We start from the raw sequence: 20,699 nt of genomic DNA, 5'->3' as shown, positions 1-20,699 counted from the left end.
AAAATATACGATTTTATTAGTAAAACAAATAAATATAACTAGGTATTCATTTTTTTGTGTTATTCGATATTTACTATCAACGTAATTTTGCTTAGTATACTATCATTTCCAGAATGGAATCTAACTCCCCTGGATAATTTGGAGCCGCTTCTTAAAATGTCATGCGTCGGATCGCTTGAATTCGATGGGCTCCAACATCGTCTGACATGGCAGGAATTTTCTCCATGGACTTTACCCTGCACACCTTTTAAAAAATAAATAATTCAAGTTTTAACAAGTATTTATTATAACTAGTAGTATTAATTACTACATTCACTTACCAAATATGTTCCAATTTAGGCAGCTAATTTCGAAAGAAATGATTTTTAACTTCCAACTTATTTCCCAGCCGTTTTGGAAGCGTTCCTTTTTATAACAAAAAAAAGCTATTGTTTGGTCACCGAGATCAACAAAACCGAACAACTTGGAAATCTAGTTTATTTAAAACCAATTCTCTTGTTGTTTTTTCGCCAAACAAAACTGCACTTTATGTTTACCTATGTATTTGGTCAAACCTACCTAAAAGTTTAGTTTGTGTTCAATGTTGCACAGCAAAAACGATCAACCCAAACGTTGATAAAAATAAACTAATATTTTTTTTGAAAATACATAATGGGACAGGTTGCAACAACCAAAATATTGTTTGTTTGTGAAGGGTTTCCGTAGGTATATATAACCAAAGCAATGTGTTCATTGCAAACAAAATGTTTGTTTGAAAGCCATAAATCTCAAACTAGAAACAACCAAATCTGTAGTTTGGAATTCAACCAATATATTTGTTGTTTCAAACTAGCCTAGTTTTTCTCCGTGTTTGGATGGATTATGATTGTGTAAGTGTTATAAAAATTCACAGAGGGTTCATCCGATTTGGTTTACACATTACACAGGTTTTGAACTCGTGTAGTTTTCTATTGGGCATTTTAATGGCGTGAAATTACTCCATAGTTTTATCCTGAAAGGGTACGTGCGTACGTTGTATAAAGAACTAATTAGATCCAGATTTATTTGGTTTTCTCGTTCATTCTGAAATGCGTGAAACGCATGGTCGATTATTACATCTGTGATATTCGTCTGGCAAACATGCCTATGCATGTGAAGTCACATGCCTCCCAATTCGGGATGTCCACAGTGACTCTTTTACACAAAGTTGTATACGTTTTCAAAAAAAAAACACACTCTCAAACGTAGTTTTTTCCTGGATGATTTCTTGATTATTGAGGATGCTTTCGATGACGTGCCTTTCACTGTCCTATAGAAAGTCGCATGACGTCATAAGCTACCTCCAATGAGCTATAGGCTTTCTTTACGCTTATGCGATTTACAGTGTCCTTTTCAGGGCACTGATTAAGCCCGTTCTGGTATGGGCTATGAGCTATCATTGCGCTTATGCGTTCATTCCCTCTTCTAGGGCACCCCGTCCTTTTTCATTACCTTCCCTTTTGCTAATCCAATTCCATCCCTTGTCCCATTCTCCGTCAGGTTAATGATGAAATAGGCTAGTATGTATGACGATGACACAAATGTCCGAAATGGAGGATAACGGTCCTCTGGAGCCGGCCTTCTGATACCTGATAGATATATCATTTAAACAAAAAATAATGTTAATTCATGGTATACTTTTATGTTTATTTTATGTTAAAGTTGGACCCCAAATTAAATTCTCTATATATCCAGATTTTGATGTTTTAGAATATTCATGCCTTCGGCAAATTTGTTCGGTAAGTCAAAGGCCGTCTGGCGAGTAAAACAAAGTATTACAGTTCTGTTTTGTATTGTATCTAATTTTTGTGTTTTTTTTTTGTTAGAAGTGTGGATCTATGGCAACAAAAATTACGAAACTAACTCTTGTCATATTTGCTTTGATTTCTGATAAGATGAATTTGTAAATGTATATGATTACTAATGACACTTTTACCCTGAAGAGAGCCTTTGCTGATTGCTACTCTGGCGAGCATGCTGAGTGATCCACTCGAATTTGCTTTTATCTCTTACAACCCTCCTTGCGCATTAGGTCATTTTTTTACCCATAAAGTTGGGAAAAAGTTAAGTGTCAAAAGGAGTCCCGCACGATGGTAGTGTTTGATACTTAGTGAATCACCTTGCATAATAGGGTCTGAATATATATTTAGGGTAAAAGGGTATAATGCGCCCCACCGGGGCAAAACGCCCCCCTTAATTTTCTAGCGATTCAAGCGCTTTTCGCATGCGTGATCGATTAGAAATCTCGAATATTGAAGAATAATTGCCATCAAGCTGGTCCGTTAGTGGATTGGTACAGAAAAGCAATAAAAATATCAAAAAGTCTGAAATCGAGGCTTTTGGCGTAATATTTTACCTCTTGTAAGCTGACTTCATTGTAAATGAAGCTAGTTCTGTTCGCTTGTGTTACATTGCAACTTTTATACAGTTAAACACTTGTTGAAAGACTCTCCTAGGATAACCATGTGGTGGAATTATCCCCTGGGACAATTTTATCACGGGGCTGGACGTTTTTCTTTTGATGGGGCGTATTGCCCCGTTTGTTTTGAAAAGGCAAATTTTGGAACGTTTTCGAAAAACGTTTCAAAGCTTCCAAAGCTACCTCTCCAAAGGCAAAGTTCACATGCAACACTTCACTAACTTTAGTAACAACGATTTGCAGTGAACAATAGATGGAATAAGGCGCCAGTTTCAGATATATTGCCATTTCTGCTTAGAGGGGGCATATTATACCTGTTTACCCTACATACAGCTCACCAGACGAACCGCATGTGGGATCGCCCTGAGTCGAATATTGCGCTGGTTATGGAACTGCGCTTCGAAAAGTCACCGTCGTCATCGGCGTGGTCCGCCTTCCGTCGTCGCCGTTCATCGAACGCGACGGTTGATGCGCTCGAACTCGATCACCCGAAGCAAGCAAGGGACATGTACCACAGTCTACATATAAATACTACAACAGCCGTGCTAAATGCTTTCCCGTCGCATTTTATGCTGATTTGAAAAAGGCCAGACAGCCAGACAGTCACTGCCCTTGAATTTCGAGCGAGCCGCAAAATGGTTTGCATAAATAAATTTAATTTATTAGGGTATCGCGCCACTTGGGCGGTGGCTTCTATATTCGTCTGTTTTCCACTATAACTCAGTCAATTTTGAACCAATTAACTTGAAATGTTGTACACGGGTAGATACTATACCTATCTCACCACATTCCAAAAGTTGTGTCAGTTGGTTCAAATTTGACTGAGTTATAGGGGAAAACAGACGAATATAGAAGCCACCGCCCAAGTAGCGCGATTCCCTATCACACACTGGTTTTCGCACGACACACAGACCGAGCGCTTCGGCTAGGCGAATGAGAAGTCCCCGTACGATGAAAGTCGGTGACCACATTTGGGTGCCATCGGTGAGGGTGGTGGCGGAGTCGCGCGAAATTGCGAATACGAGTCACCCATATCATGTGCCCATCATCATCGGTTCTCGTCGAAGTAGATCCTCCACGAGAGAGCATGGATGTCACAATAAGGCCGTTAGTTGATGTATAACGAATGAGAGGTGGTATTATTGTTCACAACTGTTCTAAAATGCACCCAAAGTTAGTAAAGCTTCGATCACGTACACTCCCGATCAAAAATTTGGGGTCACTCCCCTCAAAAAAATGTCATTTTTAGGCACATGTCTCCGCTAATTTTCGTCCGATTTCAGAACCCTAGAACTCATTTTAAAGATAATATGTCAAAGAAACTTTGAACATGATTTCAAATTTCTCAAAGATGTTTGTGTAAACTTAAGCTAAAGTTGCCAAATTTTCTAAAAAAATAAATATAAACTTACGGACGGCAGTGTCGCTGGAAATTGTGTGGATTTTTAGGTTATGTTTTACTTTGAGGCACGGAACGGAAGAAAAACTCAGTGCAAATGGAACATCCAAAAAGTGGTTGCTGTTCTTCTTGAATATCCCTTAAAGTTTTTTTATGTTCTTACGCACTTATTTTCAACCGTGTTATTAGACGACAAGTCTACTGGTATACTTGTTTTAAATCGTCCGTTGATCATAGTCAACACTGCCTAATGCGAATATCGTGATTTTTAGAATGTTTAATAATTTTGCGTTAGAGTTTCACTTCTCTTCCTTGACGTAACTTCCCTACTGGAACAAAGCCTGCTTTTCAATTAATTGTTCAACGGTTTTTTACTGTGACCTTTTTATAACAATGACTATTTTGCACTAAATTTGTGTATTGCATCGTATATTCCCGTGGTCAGTAGTGCATATTAAACTTCATTGCTAACAGCCAGAACATACTGCTTGGCGACTCTTTCAACGTACTGTCGGGTCTCCTATTAGACGCTGCCACTCACTTTACGCCCACCACGTTTTCCAAGCTGTCTTCTGACCAATTTAGTTTAGTTTTTGCATGTGTCCATAATAAGCACTAACTGCTCTAAAAGAATCAGCTGGATTGGATGCAAGACAGCTGAGAAATTGCGGTGGCCGTAAAGTGGGTGGCAGCGTCTAATAGGAGACTCGACTGTATTATATTGTGGACTCTACCGAGATTTCAAAATAAACGTTGTTTTAGCCTGGATGTCAGTTCCACAGACAAACAGACGTAACATCTAGAACAATTTTCGTGAAATTCCGTCGGCCACTTCACACTACCATCACACCCACAACATGTTTGTCATTCCAGGCATGACATGCTAGCTGGTTCGTATCACCTTGGGAAGGGTGACTCCAGAAAGCGGTTCAAGTGATTGTCTCGTGATGGTCGCGATTATTCGCAAGACTGCCCTGAATTTTCTCAATTTTTTTTTTTTTTTGTTCATATATCTATGAGCCCTGTCTATGGAAAAAGTTGCAAAAATATCTGAGACCCTTCGGCTCAAACCCGCTGGGTAATAAAAAAAAATAATCCCCATTTCATATCTCAGAAACGCAAAGTGCTAGGGATTTGAAGCTTTGGGCTTTTCTAAATTGGAATGTTTACTTTGTTGAATGTTTAGAATGTTGATATCTTGGTAGCCAAACGGTGGCCGATGGCGGCACTAAGATCGACATAGGTGTGCACGGATCAAGAAGGCGAGGACTGATTTTGCGATTTTGCAGCCTTAACAACGAAATCAAGCAAGTCGACAGAAATTTGACCTGGCCACAGGTCTCCAGTTAACCTAGTTGCTGTTAAGGCTTTGGATCGCTAATCCGGAGACGGCGGGCTCGATTCCCGTTCCGGTCGAGGAAATTGTCTCGACTCCCTGGGCAGCCTTCATTTAAGAACTGGAAGTGCTCAAGGAACACTAAGTTGAAGAGAGGCAGGCCAAGTTCCAGTGGGAACGTAGAGCTATAAAGAAGAAGAAAAACAGAACAGGCGATCCTGGGCAATCGCCCAGGATGAAGATCTTACAATTCGGCCCTCTGCACCACCGTGGGTGCCCAGGGCTGAAAGTAAGTTTAGGCGTTATTCGGGATATAGAGGATTTTCACCCAAAATAACTTAAAAAGTACATACACTCCCGATCAAAAGTTTGGGGTCACCCCCTCAAAAACATGTATTTTTTTAGGCCCACATCTCCGTCAATTTGCATCCGATTTCAAAACTCTAGGTTTCATTCAAAAGATAATAAGTCAAAGAATCTTTGAACATGATTTAAAAAAAACTTTTTCAAAAAAATGTGTATGTAAACTTAACTTAAAGTTGCCAAATTTTCTAAAAAATGAATATAAACTTACGACAGTGTCGATGGAAATTGGGTCGACCAAATTTTAAGATAAGGGTGGTAATATAAGCCATTTTCTATTACTGCTTCAACTGCTTTTACAGAACTTAGCTATTTGATGATATTTTCGTCATCTATAGTTCACTTTTAATTCTTTTTGGCTCATATCAAAGATAATTAACTAAATTTACGTTTGATGCCTTTAACTTAACGTATTTAACGATTTTTGTATATAAAAATGTTATGTAAAGTTAACACATTTCAGCACATTTCAAAAAATGAGGAAACTTTACGTTAAGTTTTAGTATGTAAATTTTAACAAATATGTGTGATTCAATGTCTATGCAGTAAGTATCATTCATTATGTTTCAAATAAGCCAAGAAGAATTAAAATTGAATGAAAGATGACAAAGATATCAACAAATCACTTTTCCATGTTTTACGATAGTGACCCCAAACTTTTGGTCGATGACATCAAATATTAATTTACTTAAAGACCTTTTTTTCTAGATTTTTTAGCTAAGTTCTGTAAAAAGCAGTTGAAAGCTAATAGAAAATGGGTTATATTACCGCTCTTATCTTAAAATTTGGTCGACCCAATTTCCAGCGACACTGCCGTAAGTTTATATTCATTTTTTAGAAAATTTGGCAACTTTGGATTATTTTTTTTTCCTCCCCTGTTGGGGAATTTAAGCCACTGCGTCCAATAAGCTGAACTTTTGTGGCATGTCCCGTTTTGATATTCGCATCTAGCCAGCTAATTACCATGTGTCAAGTAATCAGCTTCTGCCACGACGCGTCGTCTCCCAGTCAGGTGCAATGGAATTAATAAACCCCAAGACCTTCCCAGGTTCTGCAGACCAGATCTCACTGGGTTGCAAGCAACCACTATTTAGAAATCTTTGCCTGCGCATGTATAAAGCACCACAACTGCAAAGCAGATGTTCCGAGGTTTCACGTTCCGTATTACAGAAACGACAGATATCACTCTGAATCTGGCCAATATTTTTCAAGTGATACCTGCTCGGACAGTGTCCAGTTACTAGGCCAGTGTATGTACATAGAGCTCTCTTGTTGAGCTCTAAGAGCTTTTTGGTTTTATAAGCATTAAAGTGTTATAAATCGTTTTGACTGATTGCAATTTTTGACATCCATCCAATTGGATATCACCCTCTGCTCAGCCCAGCATTTCAGATCCATTTTAATTGTACAGTTTGATATTCCGCAGAATGGTTCTGGACCAACAAATTGTAAATTGGAACCACTTTTAGCAAGCTCGTCTGCCATTTCATTCCCTTCAATGCCGCAGTGACCTGGAACCCAGTATAAGTTTACTGAGTTCCCTTGGCACAGCCTGTGCAGTGAAAGAATGCATTCCCATACAAGCTTTGAAGTACATTTGTAAGCGCACAATGCTTTTAGTGCAGCTTGGCTATCTGAGAAAATACAAATATTTGCATATCTGTATTTTCTCTCAAGGCAGATATTTGCGCATTTCAAAATAGCAAGAATCTCTGCTTGAAACACCGTAGGATAGTGTCCCATCGCCACTGATGTTTGTATTCCAGGGCCGTAGATTCCTGCTCCCGTTTTTATGCCAACTTTTGAGCCATCTGTATAGAATTTGATTGATCCTTGACGAACAGTGGGACCTCCGACTTCCCAATCTGCACGAGTTGTTTCGTGCAACTTGTAAGGAACATCATGGTTCTCCACAGGTTTCATCCAGTTTTTAATCATTTTCATTACTGGCCTATTTTGGAAGTATTGTGAAATGCTCAGGTGACCTACAAGATCACCTGGCATAAACTTTTCAATTCGTTTAAGTCGCAGCAATTCCTTTTCTGCTTCTAATTGCACGTACTCGTGCAAAGGTAGCAGATTGAGAATCGCATCTAAAGCTTTTGATGGAGTGCTACGCATCGCTCCTGTAACAGCAATGGACGCAAGACGTTGAATTTTCGCAAGCTTCGATTGCGTGGTAACCTCTTTTGTTTTTGGCCACCAGACAAACGAAGCATACGTCACTTTTGGGCGGATTATGGCAGTATAAATCCACATTATCATTTTAGGTTTCAAGCCCCACTTCCTGCCAATAGTTTTGGAGCATAACCAGAACGCACTTGTTGCCTTACCGATCACGGACTCAATTTGAGCATTCCAGTTCAGTTTGGCATCCAGAATCAAACCTAAGTATTTGACTCGATCACTAGGATGAATTTGTATCCCTTCAAGCCGAAAAGCTTTTAGGTTGATCTTCCTTCTCCTAGTGAAAGGGACAATTACGACTTTTGACGGGTTGATGCTAAGGCCCTCCTTAATACACCATGAATGTGTATAGTTTAGGGCCCTTTGCATTCTCTCCGAAACAGTTTCGTCATACTTTCCTCTCACTATTATGACTATATCGTCTGCAAAACCCACAACTTCGAAACCTCTTTCCTTCAAGCTTCTTAGAAGATCGTCTACAACTAAGGACCACATTAGTGGTGAGAGGACTCCTCCTTGAGGGCAACCCTTTGTTGCCCTTACTGTTATAGAAGAACTTCCCAGCTCAGAGGTGATTTCTCTTTTTGCAAGCACAGTATGAATCCAATGTATGATACATTGGTCGAAGTTTTTATTCTCCATGGCACGCTTCATAGATGAATAGGAGGCATTATCAAATGCTCCTTCTATATCTAAAAAGGCGCATAGAGCTATTTCTTTTGCTGAAAACGTTTTTTCCACCTTTGTTACTAGCGAGTGAAGTGCCGTAACCGTTGACTTACCAGATTGATAAGCAAACTGGAAGTCAGACATGGGATGCTCTTTTATGTAAGAAGAATTGATAAAATCCTTCAAAACCTTTTCCATAGTCTTCAACAAAACTGAAAAAAGACTAATTGGTCTATATGCTTTCGGATGAGTTTTATCTCGTTTCCCATTTTTCGGGATAAAGATAACTTTTACAAGTCTCCATTTTGATGGAACGAAATTCAATCTCAAACTAGCCTTGAACATCTCAATTAGTGATGGAACTTTGGATTAAGTTTACATACAAATTTTTTTGAAAAAGTTTCTTTTAAATCATGTTTAAAGTTTCTTTGATTTATTATCTTTTGAATGATACCTAGGGTTTTGAAATCTGGCGCAAATTAGCGAAGATATGGGCCTTAAAAAATAACATGTTTTTGAGGGGGTGACCCCAAACTTTTGATCGGGAGTGTAATTTGTAGAAATTTGGGCAATATATTCGAAATCAAAGACCCCAAATTTAGTAGGAAAGGGTGTTTTTAACACAAATTGTTCACTATGCAACCTACAATTTCCTTACTGATATGTTTTCAAATGAAATCTTTCTACAATCCTGATAAATAAACCCATGGGATTTTCAATTTCCCAATGCAGTATCCGGGGCTTCTTGCATGTGCGTAAGGTTTTCTGCTGATCCTAATATGTACCATAAGTTGATAAGTGGCAGTTTATACCCCATTGCAATGCATTGGTAGTTGACACATGGCAGCACTACGTTTTTCTAACAAATTTTTGAAATTTCTACATACAAAGCGAATAAAATGAAAATCAAATAAAAACATTGTTAAGTTTCTGTTCTGTTCTGAATGTTCTTACATTAGGTCCGGATTACATGGACAAAGTAGAAAGTTTGAAAAATGGTATCTTAGCCTATCTCACTCTAGCATTTGAACAAGATCGGCAAGCTTCTGCTTTGCATGCAAAAAACACCAATTTGCAGTCAAACAGACAAAAAAAGTCCAAAACCTATTTATATGCTATGATGGAAGCTATTAATAGCCAATATAAACAAATCTACGTCGAAGTGGATCTGAATACAAGCGTTCCCGGGGCCTTTGCGATTTCCGTGAACAAATTCCACACAAAAGTGTGGGACACATACCTCGACAGGAAGCCACTCACTCACCACCTCGATCGCAGCCGGAGGAAGAAGATGATGATGATCGTTGCTACTCCACTTCATTATTCCGAACGCATCGAGTGGAATCATCTTCGGCCAAGCGCCAAGGATTGATTACCACGGTTGGTCGGCACGCGGAGGCAAGATGTTTGGCAAATAAATACTCCACCGGGTTGAAGGATCGTTGAATGTAAATACTCGATAATAGAGCTAATTTCGGTTATTTCTCTCATTCGTGGCAACAGGGAAGTAGGTACCGAAGCGATTGGAAAAAGGGAACTTTAATGTCACGATCGCGGAACGGATCGTAAGTGTGAGAAAATAGGTATTAGGTAGAGCAGCACTTCAATTAAATTGGTGCTTGATGCTGATTTCTGCCTGGACAGCATACAGATAAGCCTAACAGACCGTTGGAAGGTTAGTTTCAGCGGATATTATGTTTGTATGCTTCTTGCTTATGGCATGGTTTCCGAGCATGCTTCTGAGCTTACTGTTCTACGAGATTTTACATAATTATCAACTCAAAACATGAATTCCAAATTTCCGTATTATACGAATAATAATTTGCTAATAAAACCATGAAAAATAAAACCTGGCATCCGTTGTTTCATTGAAATTGATTTGTTCCTAAAATCTTGCAAAACTGTTTTATTTTTTCTATAATTAATTAGCAGTAACTCATCTTACAAATCTGAAACAAAGTAACACTAAACCCGTTTTCTAAACAGCCTAGATTGATTACAGAAATGACCCTAACAGCTCGTACATCTCCAGTGCAGTGACTTCGTGGAAATATGCAAACTTCTCCAACCTGCATTAGCAGCGTAGGCAGCAGACTGGGCTCTCGCCTTGCCTTGTCCCTTTTGCTGTACCAAACCAACCTGTTAAGTGATTGATGGTAAAAGTGGCACACATGGTGAAGTGATCGGATCGGAACTGCTAGGTAGGTGGGAAGGTGTATTGCATTCCTTACACGCGAAGATCTCGGCTAATGTATGCGCGATAAAGAAGAAATGACTTGTATTGCGGCTGTAAGTACCATCACCGGTTTGCCACGAATGTCCAACAGTAGTATACTGCTTTGCAATGTGAAGTGATCGTTTTGGAAATCGATGTGGCGTAAAGTTTTTTTTTACGATTTTTACAGCACGAGTTAGCATTAGCATTGAGCAAGTCGCACAAATTCGTAGCTGGTACAGTCCTAGACCAGGCTGCAAATGGTGAGTCGATAAAGCTGCTAGTACACAGGGTCAAATATTCGTCCAAAAAGAAACCAATGCTCAAACATCTTGTTTGACTCGATCGAATTTTCATTAGTGTCAAACTGATGTTGTTTCTTGAGTTCTTTCCTTGTCAAATATTTGACCCTGTGTACTACTGGCCTAAGGAGAGCGTCCAACATAGCTTAAGTCCTCACGAGTTCCTACCTTATGCTTCTACGGGCAACACACGATGAAAGCTGTTCCCAGCTCGCGTGTGTTGTCGCAGATCTGGTAGATGGTACACAGAAAAAAGTTTTGAATATTAACAAGAGCGTAATTGAATATTTCGTGGAATACAACTTATCGTAAACATATTTCCCACGCGGATTAAAACAATGTTCATGCACATATAGCATTCCATGAGAGCACATCAAATTTATAATATCTGCTTCGTATTTTCTATTACGAGCGTTCAGGTTTCAGCTCATCTAGCAGAAATTTACATGACTTTCGCTTGAGTCAGCTTTGATGCCGTCGCAGCTCGAAATATTTGCCGCCGCCATATTGCCCAACAATCAGTTTTCGCACTCGGTGTCTGAAGTAGAATTGTGCTTTAAAAGTTATTAAATAAAGTGAATGTGAATGTTGGTGGTGACATATACAGTTCTAATATCATTGTTAATATTGTTGTTAAAAGTGTGTTTCTCTGGATCGTGCATTTTACGGAAGCAAGTGAGCAGAAAAGCGAAATTGTTGCTGAAATTGTTGATTGCCTCCTGCGTCGTTCATCGCTGTTCCTGGTTGAAACTTCACATAAACCAGAAATATGTTGGAAAATAAATCGATTTTGTTGATTGTAAAGGCTAGTTTATCACTCATTTTCCCGAAATTGAATCTGCCGTAACAGGTGGCTTGATTATAAGCGCGATAGGTGGTGTGTTGCTTTTTTTTTGCTTTATTTGATGTCCACTTCAGCAATAGGGCAAACCAAAACAAACGAGACATTACACGATGCATGAAATTTACATCAATGGCCAAAAGTGAGTGTCTGAATTTGAAAGCTCGTGTAATTGTACGCCATTTTTCGCATTCCCTTTATGTGCAATGGCTGAAAATTACATGGATTTTTCGAACTGTGTATGATTACCTCTAAACGTTCGCACCATGGATACTGTCCAACACACCTCCTGCAGCGCTACGATGCCAAACCCGCGGTCCTTCAGTAGATCTGCGAGTATGCAGGTGCTCCCAATGAAGTTGAGAGATCGGCAGTTCCACGTACCGAGTTTCCAATCGCAAGTCCTTTTTGTTCGCTGGGGTCGTTGCCGTTGGTATTCTGTTACTGATTTTCCGTTACAATGGTTTTTACGGCTGGCTCGTAGGGTCTAACATCAACCCCATACTTTCCGGAGGACCATAGTGCACAGTTGAGCTTAGACTCCTTCCCTGGCACTCGGACGTAGATCAGCCGCCCCCGACATGGGGATCAGACGCTGTTGTGAGCCGCTCCTCCTGGAGATCAGACGCTCAGGTTTGCAGAAGCAGACTCTCTTTCCCTGTCAGCCTATGACCAAAGTTCCTACCGGGGTGGTTACCCGATCTTCCCTAAGGTTGCTCATAGTTTCCGGCCGGTACCGCGAGGAGGTAGGGATAGGAGTTGCTGGGCAGAGGCTAGTGGATCATAATGGGATCTGAATTGCGCAGCATACCCAGCCTTTACCGTGCCTCGAGAACGAGTTCGCCGAGCATTTAGATGGGTTGAATTCCATTCGGTTTAAGGTACGCCATTCAGCAAATGCATCCACCTGACGTTGAAGTAAGGGGCTGTCCATAAACCACGTGGTCATGAGGGGGGGGGGGGTTTCGGCCAATGATCATTTTGTATGGACTAATAAAAAAAATTGTATGGACGAATGACCACGCGGGGGGGGGGGGTGTTGAAAAGTCCCAAAAAAATGACCACGTGGTTTATGGACAGCCCCTAAATAGCAGCATTCAATTGAGCGAACACGAAGGTATAGTTTAAGATCATTCGCAAAGGACAATGGCGGCCCTTCGATCACCTAGGTAACATCGTTGAAATAGATCAAAAAGATCTGCGGTCCTAAGTGACTGCCTTGTGTCATTTCACTTGTTGCAGATTCCACTTCCTGATCGCCACTTCCACTCTGTTCGAAGATGATATATGCTTCAGCAGTACTGGTTGGCTCTACCCCATTTGGCATAATGGCCATTTGGTATAACGGCCATTTGGCATAACAAGGATTATACACATTCTTACCAAGAAGGCTGTTCTTCGTATAATGACAAGTGGCATTATGCCAAATGGCATTATGCCAAACGGCGTTATGCCAAATGGCATTATGCCAAATGGGGTAGAGCCGTACTGGTTGCCTCTCTATCACCAAGTTGCACATTAGAAGTGATAGTAGAGTTTTTCCTTTTGTTGTTCACGAAACTCCAGAAGCTGCTTGGGTTGCGCCGAAAGTTCCACTCTGAGAACAAACGATTTATACAATGAACTGTTGAGTCTGTGCTCGCATGTTTGAAGTTCCGCTTATTGTTGGCTGTTTTGTTGTTTTTTAGTTTCCTCTGAGCCGAATTTCTATCCCGTTTGATGCTCCGTAGAGCAGAATACTTCACGCCGGAGAAAAAAAAACTTTTTTACGTGGATCATTCGGTTCCAGTCAATGTATTTCGAAAAATTATCTGCTGAAATGCAATATTTTACGTGTGCGTCAAACTTTCGACGTAAAATCAGCCAGTTAACGGAATTTTATAACCTTTGCAGATATTCAAAACAAAGTGTCAAAATTAGACCAAAAAGTCGTGTTTTGTTAATTAGAATGGTCCATTATCTAAATGTTGGGGGTCGAAAATAAGAATAAGAAGTCGCTGTCGAGTTAGATACAATTATAACTGCGAACATTCAATAATATTTTCCAGATTTTTCACCGTAAAAATTTTATTCGTTTTATTCGAAACACTGAAATAACTAAAAAAAGCTTCTGTACAGATTGCTTTTTTGTGTGGTGTATTCATTTAACCATATTTTCAATAATACTTAACATTGTTCAAATTTCTTCAAGCAGTTCTAAACTTGTTAATATTGTGGAGATGTGATAGGAGAACCGAAATGCAAAGACTAACGATGCTTGGAGATCCTGCGCATTTTCAACTAACTTTCGATCCACTCCTTAAAACTGATTTTTTTTTCGAAAGTTTGAATTAAATACCAAAATGTTCTGTATTACAACTGATTTTATGAATATTTTGTTGTACTTGAAATATCGTTTCACTTGGAAATCATTCAATCATACATTTATTGATATTTGTTAATCGATTATAGCGGTTGTTAAGTTTGATTCGGATATAAAGCCTGTATCCGCAATAATCGGGATACAAAAATACAGCTGTTACTCTGCTATAGATACATTGAAATTGCTCAATTTTGGCCTAATAACATCTCAAGATGTGTGTATTTCACCTTGCCAGCGCTGTAACTTATGAACTTGGCAAAGGAAATGGCTGAAATTTTGAGCACAAACCTATCGATCTACATTTGTTGCATAGGCACTACCCAAATAATGAACAGTTTCTGAAAATTTTATTATAAATCGAACTCAATGTAAACGAATGTTGTAGATGCGTATACACGTGTGCCATGGTATTGCACCAACATTGTTACAAAATTATACATGTTTTATGTTAAACAATTTGATTGAAAATGTTGTACCGCTGATGCCAAGAAAATTGCACAATTCTTAAATTAATTTAAGATTTAAGAATTCTTTGATTCTTAATTAAATTTAAGAACTTTCTTGTACGAAGTAAACTTTATTGGCAAACCAACCATAAATATCAAAGTCACATCATAAGGACTGTTCAATTTATAAAACGGACAACTTACTTGTGCGATATCTTTTTTATTTTTCAATAAAATCATTATCAGTTTTTTGCATAACTTTCTATAGCTACCGTATGCGTGATAATGTTTGCACCATCGTACAAATAAGGTATCCATATTACCTGTACACACAATGTCTTGGTTTTTATTGCATGTACGTAAGCTCTAACTCATATCATAGTAGGTTGAGGGTAAAAAAATCCGATTTCTTAAGTTTAAAATTTGCATCATGTAGGGGTAGCAGCGGTAGTCGGGACATGTCCACGCGCAAATGTTAAAAAAGCCATTTCAGGAGTGTTCAGGAGAACCGTAAAACAGTCTTAGACCGAAAAAAAGCAAGGGCAACTATTCCCGAAGGTGTCCACTGGTCGTCCAAGGTTAACATGGATTAAGAAAGCTATCGCTGCCACCAAAAATAAGATTTGGGTGAATTATATGCGCTCAATGAGAAAAATGGCAAAGAAACGCGAAATCAGCGACTTAACGGCATGGCATATCGAAAAGGAAAATTTCGGTGGCCTTTATGATCCTTCGACTATAGAAAAAAAACTTACATTATTACCAATGGCATCCAGGAGCTACGAGTAGCGCCATATAAGAAAGTCTTGAATTTGCCCGAACGCAACCTCCGTTTTTTTCGATTTCCGAAAAACTATCGATCCGTACCAAATTCCAGAATCAATAGTTATTATAACTTTTGTTTGTGTGCCAATGTCTACACCATTATGCAATGTCAAAATAAAAAAATAAATTCAAAAATTGTTAATCTTGACTTTGACACTACCACGGATACTTTTCGACATTTGCGCGTGGACAAATCACGAGCTAGGTTGCCACTTAGTCATTATGCAAGTGTAAAACTAAGAAAATCAACACTTTTTATTCACAGCCTACTAGGATATGAGTAATAGCTTAAATGGCTGCAAATAAAACCAATACATTGTCTTCACAAGTCAAACTGGAATTTTATTTGACGATGGTGCAAACATTATCACGCATACGGTATTCTCAAATGTAGGAAAAATATAACATTAAGCAAAATGTTCTTTATAATGTAACTGCAGCGGTTTTCGTAAAACATCAATAAAAACCCATTTCTCAAAATTCGACATAACTTTCCATATACTTAACATGTACATTTTCATGAAGTTTTCAATGTATTGGAATCTTATAATATTCTACTAAAGGTAAAGCTTAATAGTTGGTCAGTAATAATGCATCATGTAGTCTCCAGCTTGATATAGTGAGTTGCCTTATTTTCATAGAAATTATTAAAAAATGTTCATTTCAGTCCTGTGTTGCAATAGCATCACGGATTCGGCTAAAAAATTGTCCGGACTAGTAGAATATTGCACTCTGAATGACACGGAAGAAAAAATTACTTATAGGGTAAGTGCTCCAATTATGGCTATAGTACCAATTATTCGCCATAGTAGAGTTTCACCCTTCAACGATGTAAATCAACAAGAAAAAAATATGAACAACAGATCACGTTCACAAAAGATGGTTGCACTCATTTAAACTCCACATTTTGCTCAAATTATGGTAGGAATAAATCATTTTCCTTAAAATTTCGGCTTCCTTGCACCCTTTTTCGCCATAGTGTACCAGTTATAGCTAATCCCATAAGGAATGCATGCAAATAGTGCGAAAAGGAACCGAAGTTAACAAATGTAGCCATAACTGGTACATGGTTCCTATCATTGGCACACGCTTTAATAAATACTAAAAGTAGTTTTGACTTCGTTTCTATATTTTGCCTGTAAAGTATGCTAGCTCAACTATCTTTTAACATGTTGGTGATATTCGTTGGTCTTCTTGTTATTTTCATACAAATAGTTTTCCTTAGGTAGTGCCATAATTGATACAGGCACCCTAATTACATTTTTCATCAAAAATTTAATCCATAAAGATAGTCATATCAAAAAGTTTCATACTTTTTGCTCCAATGATGCAGATTTTGACTCTAGCGAATCTTGTTATTATTATTTTTTCAACAGAGTTGGTCCCATGTTATGGTACACCTTATTTAATAATAATCGGACGCATAGTTTTTATTTCTAACATCATTGTTATGCAAAATTTGCATTAGGTTGCATTGTTATTTGGAAGAACCTTCAAAAAACGAAACTGTTTTGATTACTGTGTCTTTAATAGCGCACAGTAACCATACCAGCAATGCTATTAAGAAGCGGTTCTCTGCATTTAAAACCACATTGTTCCCACTTTCGACTGGATGCATAAAAAAATTGATTATTTAATATTTTTATGCCCTTTTTGCTTTACAATTGAATATTATACAAAAAATCGAATCTTATTTGAGACTTTATTATCTTAACACTAAACTTTCCAACTGAGTTTAAATTTTGCCAGAATGTTTATAAATCGTGCTGCTGCAGCATGGCACATACTTTTCTGGTATTAAAAACGATATACCATATGTGAACAGTAATTTTATATATATTTTCAATTTTCAGCAATCGAAAAATTCACCTCATTTAACACCTGGCCGATTTTTTACAAAATAAAACTATTTTTATGCAATTCAGTATTATAATTTCTATTTTATACTACTTATTTCAGTATCATAATGACTTATTTTTCCGTACCGGTTCATTATGCAACTGAAATGAGTTGCATAATGAAAAATAGTTGCATAATGTTCATTATGCAACTCATTTGAGTTGCATTATGAACATTATGCAACTCAAATGAGTTGTATAATGAAAAAATCATTGCATAAAATTTTGTATGGAACTCGTTGCAAAACTCGATTTTTTCAGCACTCTTCGTACGACTCGTGCTGAAAAAATCAACTTTTTGCAACTCGTTACATAAATAACTATTATTCGATTCAAAAATGATTACTATAATGAAAGATTATGTTCTGAACAACGAAGCAAGGGTGGTTAAATTTGAACGACGCATCTTCTTTTTATAGCCTTGTAAAGTTGTCCGTTTTATAAACTGAACAGTCCTTAGTTACAAGATCTGGAAGCATGTCCTTTACAGTAAATACAACATTGTTTAAGATAACATTTTCCTTGTTATTTAACCTTCCAGGGGTGTTCCAAAGGCCTTCAGGAACGTTCCAGGGGTTTTAAGAGGATTCAATGCCATTCCAGGGGTATCCCAGAGGGGTTCAGAAGTATTTCAGAGCGTTCTGGGAGTTTCAGGAATGACTGAGGGGCTTTCAAAGTGTTTTAGAGTTGTTCCAGGGGTTGCAAGGGGTACCGTACATATGTGTTTAAAGAACGAAACTTAACACTAAACAAGGGGCACACGGAGCATGCACCAGTGGATGCGGACAAGAAACTATTCTCATTAAAAGTTTAATCGTTCGGAGCGGGGATCGAACCCTCACCCCACAGCATGGTGCGATTAGAAGCTTGGTGACCCTAACCGCACGGCTGCGAGGCTTCCAGGAGTGTTCCAGGGGCTTTCAAAAGCGCTCCAGGGTGTTTCAGAGAGTTTCAGGGGCGTTCCAAGGGTTTATCTCTGATATCCTGAAATCCAGAAAAAGATTGGCACCATTCTAAACAAACCCTGAAACATTCTTCAAATCCCCTGAATCCCTCCTGAATCTCTTTGAACAGTGCCGCAAAAATTCATCTGTCTTAATCTCATAATCGATTGGGAATCAACTAAGTTAAAGCAGATCTAAATATGCAACCTACAGTGAATGACCTTTCTGAAGTTCACCATACTAGTTTTGGTTTAAACCGGTGATCCGTGCCCCATTATTTCTCAAAACTTTCTTCGAATATTGCATTGGCTAGCATACAAGCCATTTTTTAAACAGAAGAGATTCAATTTGGTCTTTAGAATTATGATAAAACCAATATAAATCCATTTAAGATCTATGATAATTCTCAGTATCTACCCAAAACTGATTGGACTTCAAATTTACGTGTACACAACATTACGAAAACCGGTGTACCATCCCCGTGGTACATACAGCCAGTCAGTGGGCGAGTGAGTGACAAACCCAAAGATGCTGCCACAAAGCTGCAGAAATATGGCTGCCAGTAAGCCTATGGGTATTGGGTAGGTACAAGCGGATCCGCTCGGGGATATTATGAAGCGTAGAGTCATCCGGTCAGCTCAGCCTCAGATCCGTGCGCAGAGTCCGAGAGGAATGCAGTCGGTCCAGTTTCTGCGATTGCGCACGGGCCTGAAGTCTAAGACCAGCAACCAGCAAGTGAGGGGAGTGAGGTGTGATGGCATATTTGTCGCTCTGGTTTTTTTTCTTCTTGCACTTTTTCTTTTTATCACCGGGCTGCACTTCTTGTATTGATGTTGCTGGCTGTTCGGGATTGCTACATAACCTTGTCGTCATGCATGTAGCTACACCTCTACTATGGGCAAGTGGTAGTCCGTCGTCGTCGGTCAGGCTTCAGCCAGCAATTCAATAGCCGAGATTTTTATTGGCCAGTTTTACATACATTCCACAGAGATGAATGATGCGATTTCGCATTTCTGACCTTATCTGGGAATGCAAAATGCATGTCTTCACTTGGTTGGGCCTGGAAGAGGCTCGCGAGAATGTGTGTTGCCTTGTGGGATGACTAATTAGTTTGATGGGAGGGATGAAGCACTGATTTTAAATTAATCGTTTCCAAGGAATTCATGATCCGGTGGTTTTATGATGTTTGTTCGTTTTCTTTGTGGTTCTGCATTGCAAAGGAAATTGGTATCTGAACCAAAAGAAAGATCGTCGGTCGCTATACTATTTTACAGGATCATAACTTTCCCGTAGCTAAGTTTGTCAAATCACTCAGCTAGAACAGAACAAACCAGCAGCACTCATGTCTTATAAGAGTTACGGCAGCGTAGATTTTGGTTGTTTAGATGTTATTGCGACATTTGCACCCGTTTAGACTCGGCCGAAATTCATTATCATCACAGTCGAATTTCGCACACGACTTCGCAGCGGCTGGCATACACAAGTTCGGTTGAGTTCATGACAGGGGCGTCGGATGCACAACGTGTAAACAAAATAAGTTTGATTAGTGTGAAATGTTGCTGGAAAATTATGATTCAATGGATTTTCATATTATCACAGTAGTCTAAACATTAATGAGAAACCCAACAATTTGACGTCATTATAATACAATGCTAGAATTACGTTACGTTACCTTCTACACAACGAAACTTTGCGCTACCGCAACTCTTATATGACATGTAAATAACAAACTCTATATACCTAGTCTAACTAAAAATCGAAAATGTAGGTGATCTAGGCAGATGGTCACTATGGATTTTGAGTAAAGCAATGTAATAAAGCCATGTACAATCTCATATGGGCTGCAAAACGGTGAGTCGATAAGGAGAGCGTCCAATATAGCTCTGGTCCTCACAAGTTCCTACCTCATGCTTCCACGGGTCAAGCGATGACAAAGACCGCCAGCTAAGAGTTATGTGCTTAGCTGGTAGTGCAGCCTGGGCACTGTTGTCCTTCTGACTTCAGCTAGATTGAGGAGGTACGATCCGAGTGTCTGTTCACCAAGGAGGTGCGGCTCAAACAGCGTCTGTTCTGGCATCCAGCGGCTGAGTAAGAAACGCTGCACCACGCCCAGCTAGATCCAAGGTGGTAGCCCCATCAGCGTGGTCGTCCTAGTGTTGGTTGGGACGTTAAACAGAACTGGCACGATGGCCCTCCGGCGAGACAGGAGTGTTGGCGTAGGCCCAATAAGCCACCCGTAAAAATCCCCATTGCGAATAACATAGGAGAAAATACGACTCGATACAATCGGCAAAGACCCACGCGACGAAATAAGGACTACGATTGGAAACTTGGAACATGGAATTGCAAGTCACTAGGTTTCGCAGGATGTGACAGGATAATCTACGACGAACTACATCCCCGCAACTTTGACATCGTGGCGTTGCAGGAACTTTGTTGGACTGGACAGAAAGTGTGGAAAAGCGGGCATCGAGC

The sequence above is a fragment of the Aedes albopictus genome, chromosome 2 (assembly GCF_035046485.1).
Source record: "Aedes albopictus strain Foshan chromosome 2, AalbF5, whole genome shotgun sequence".
NCBI lineage: Eukaryota > Metazoa > Arthropoda > Insecta > Diptera > Culicidae > Aedes > Aedes albopictus.
This window is presented reverse-complemented; position numbering follows the sequence as displayed.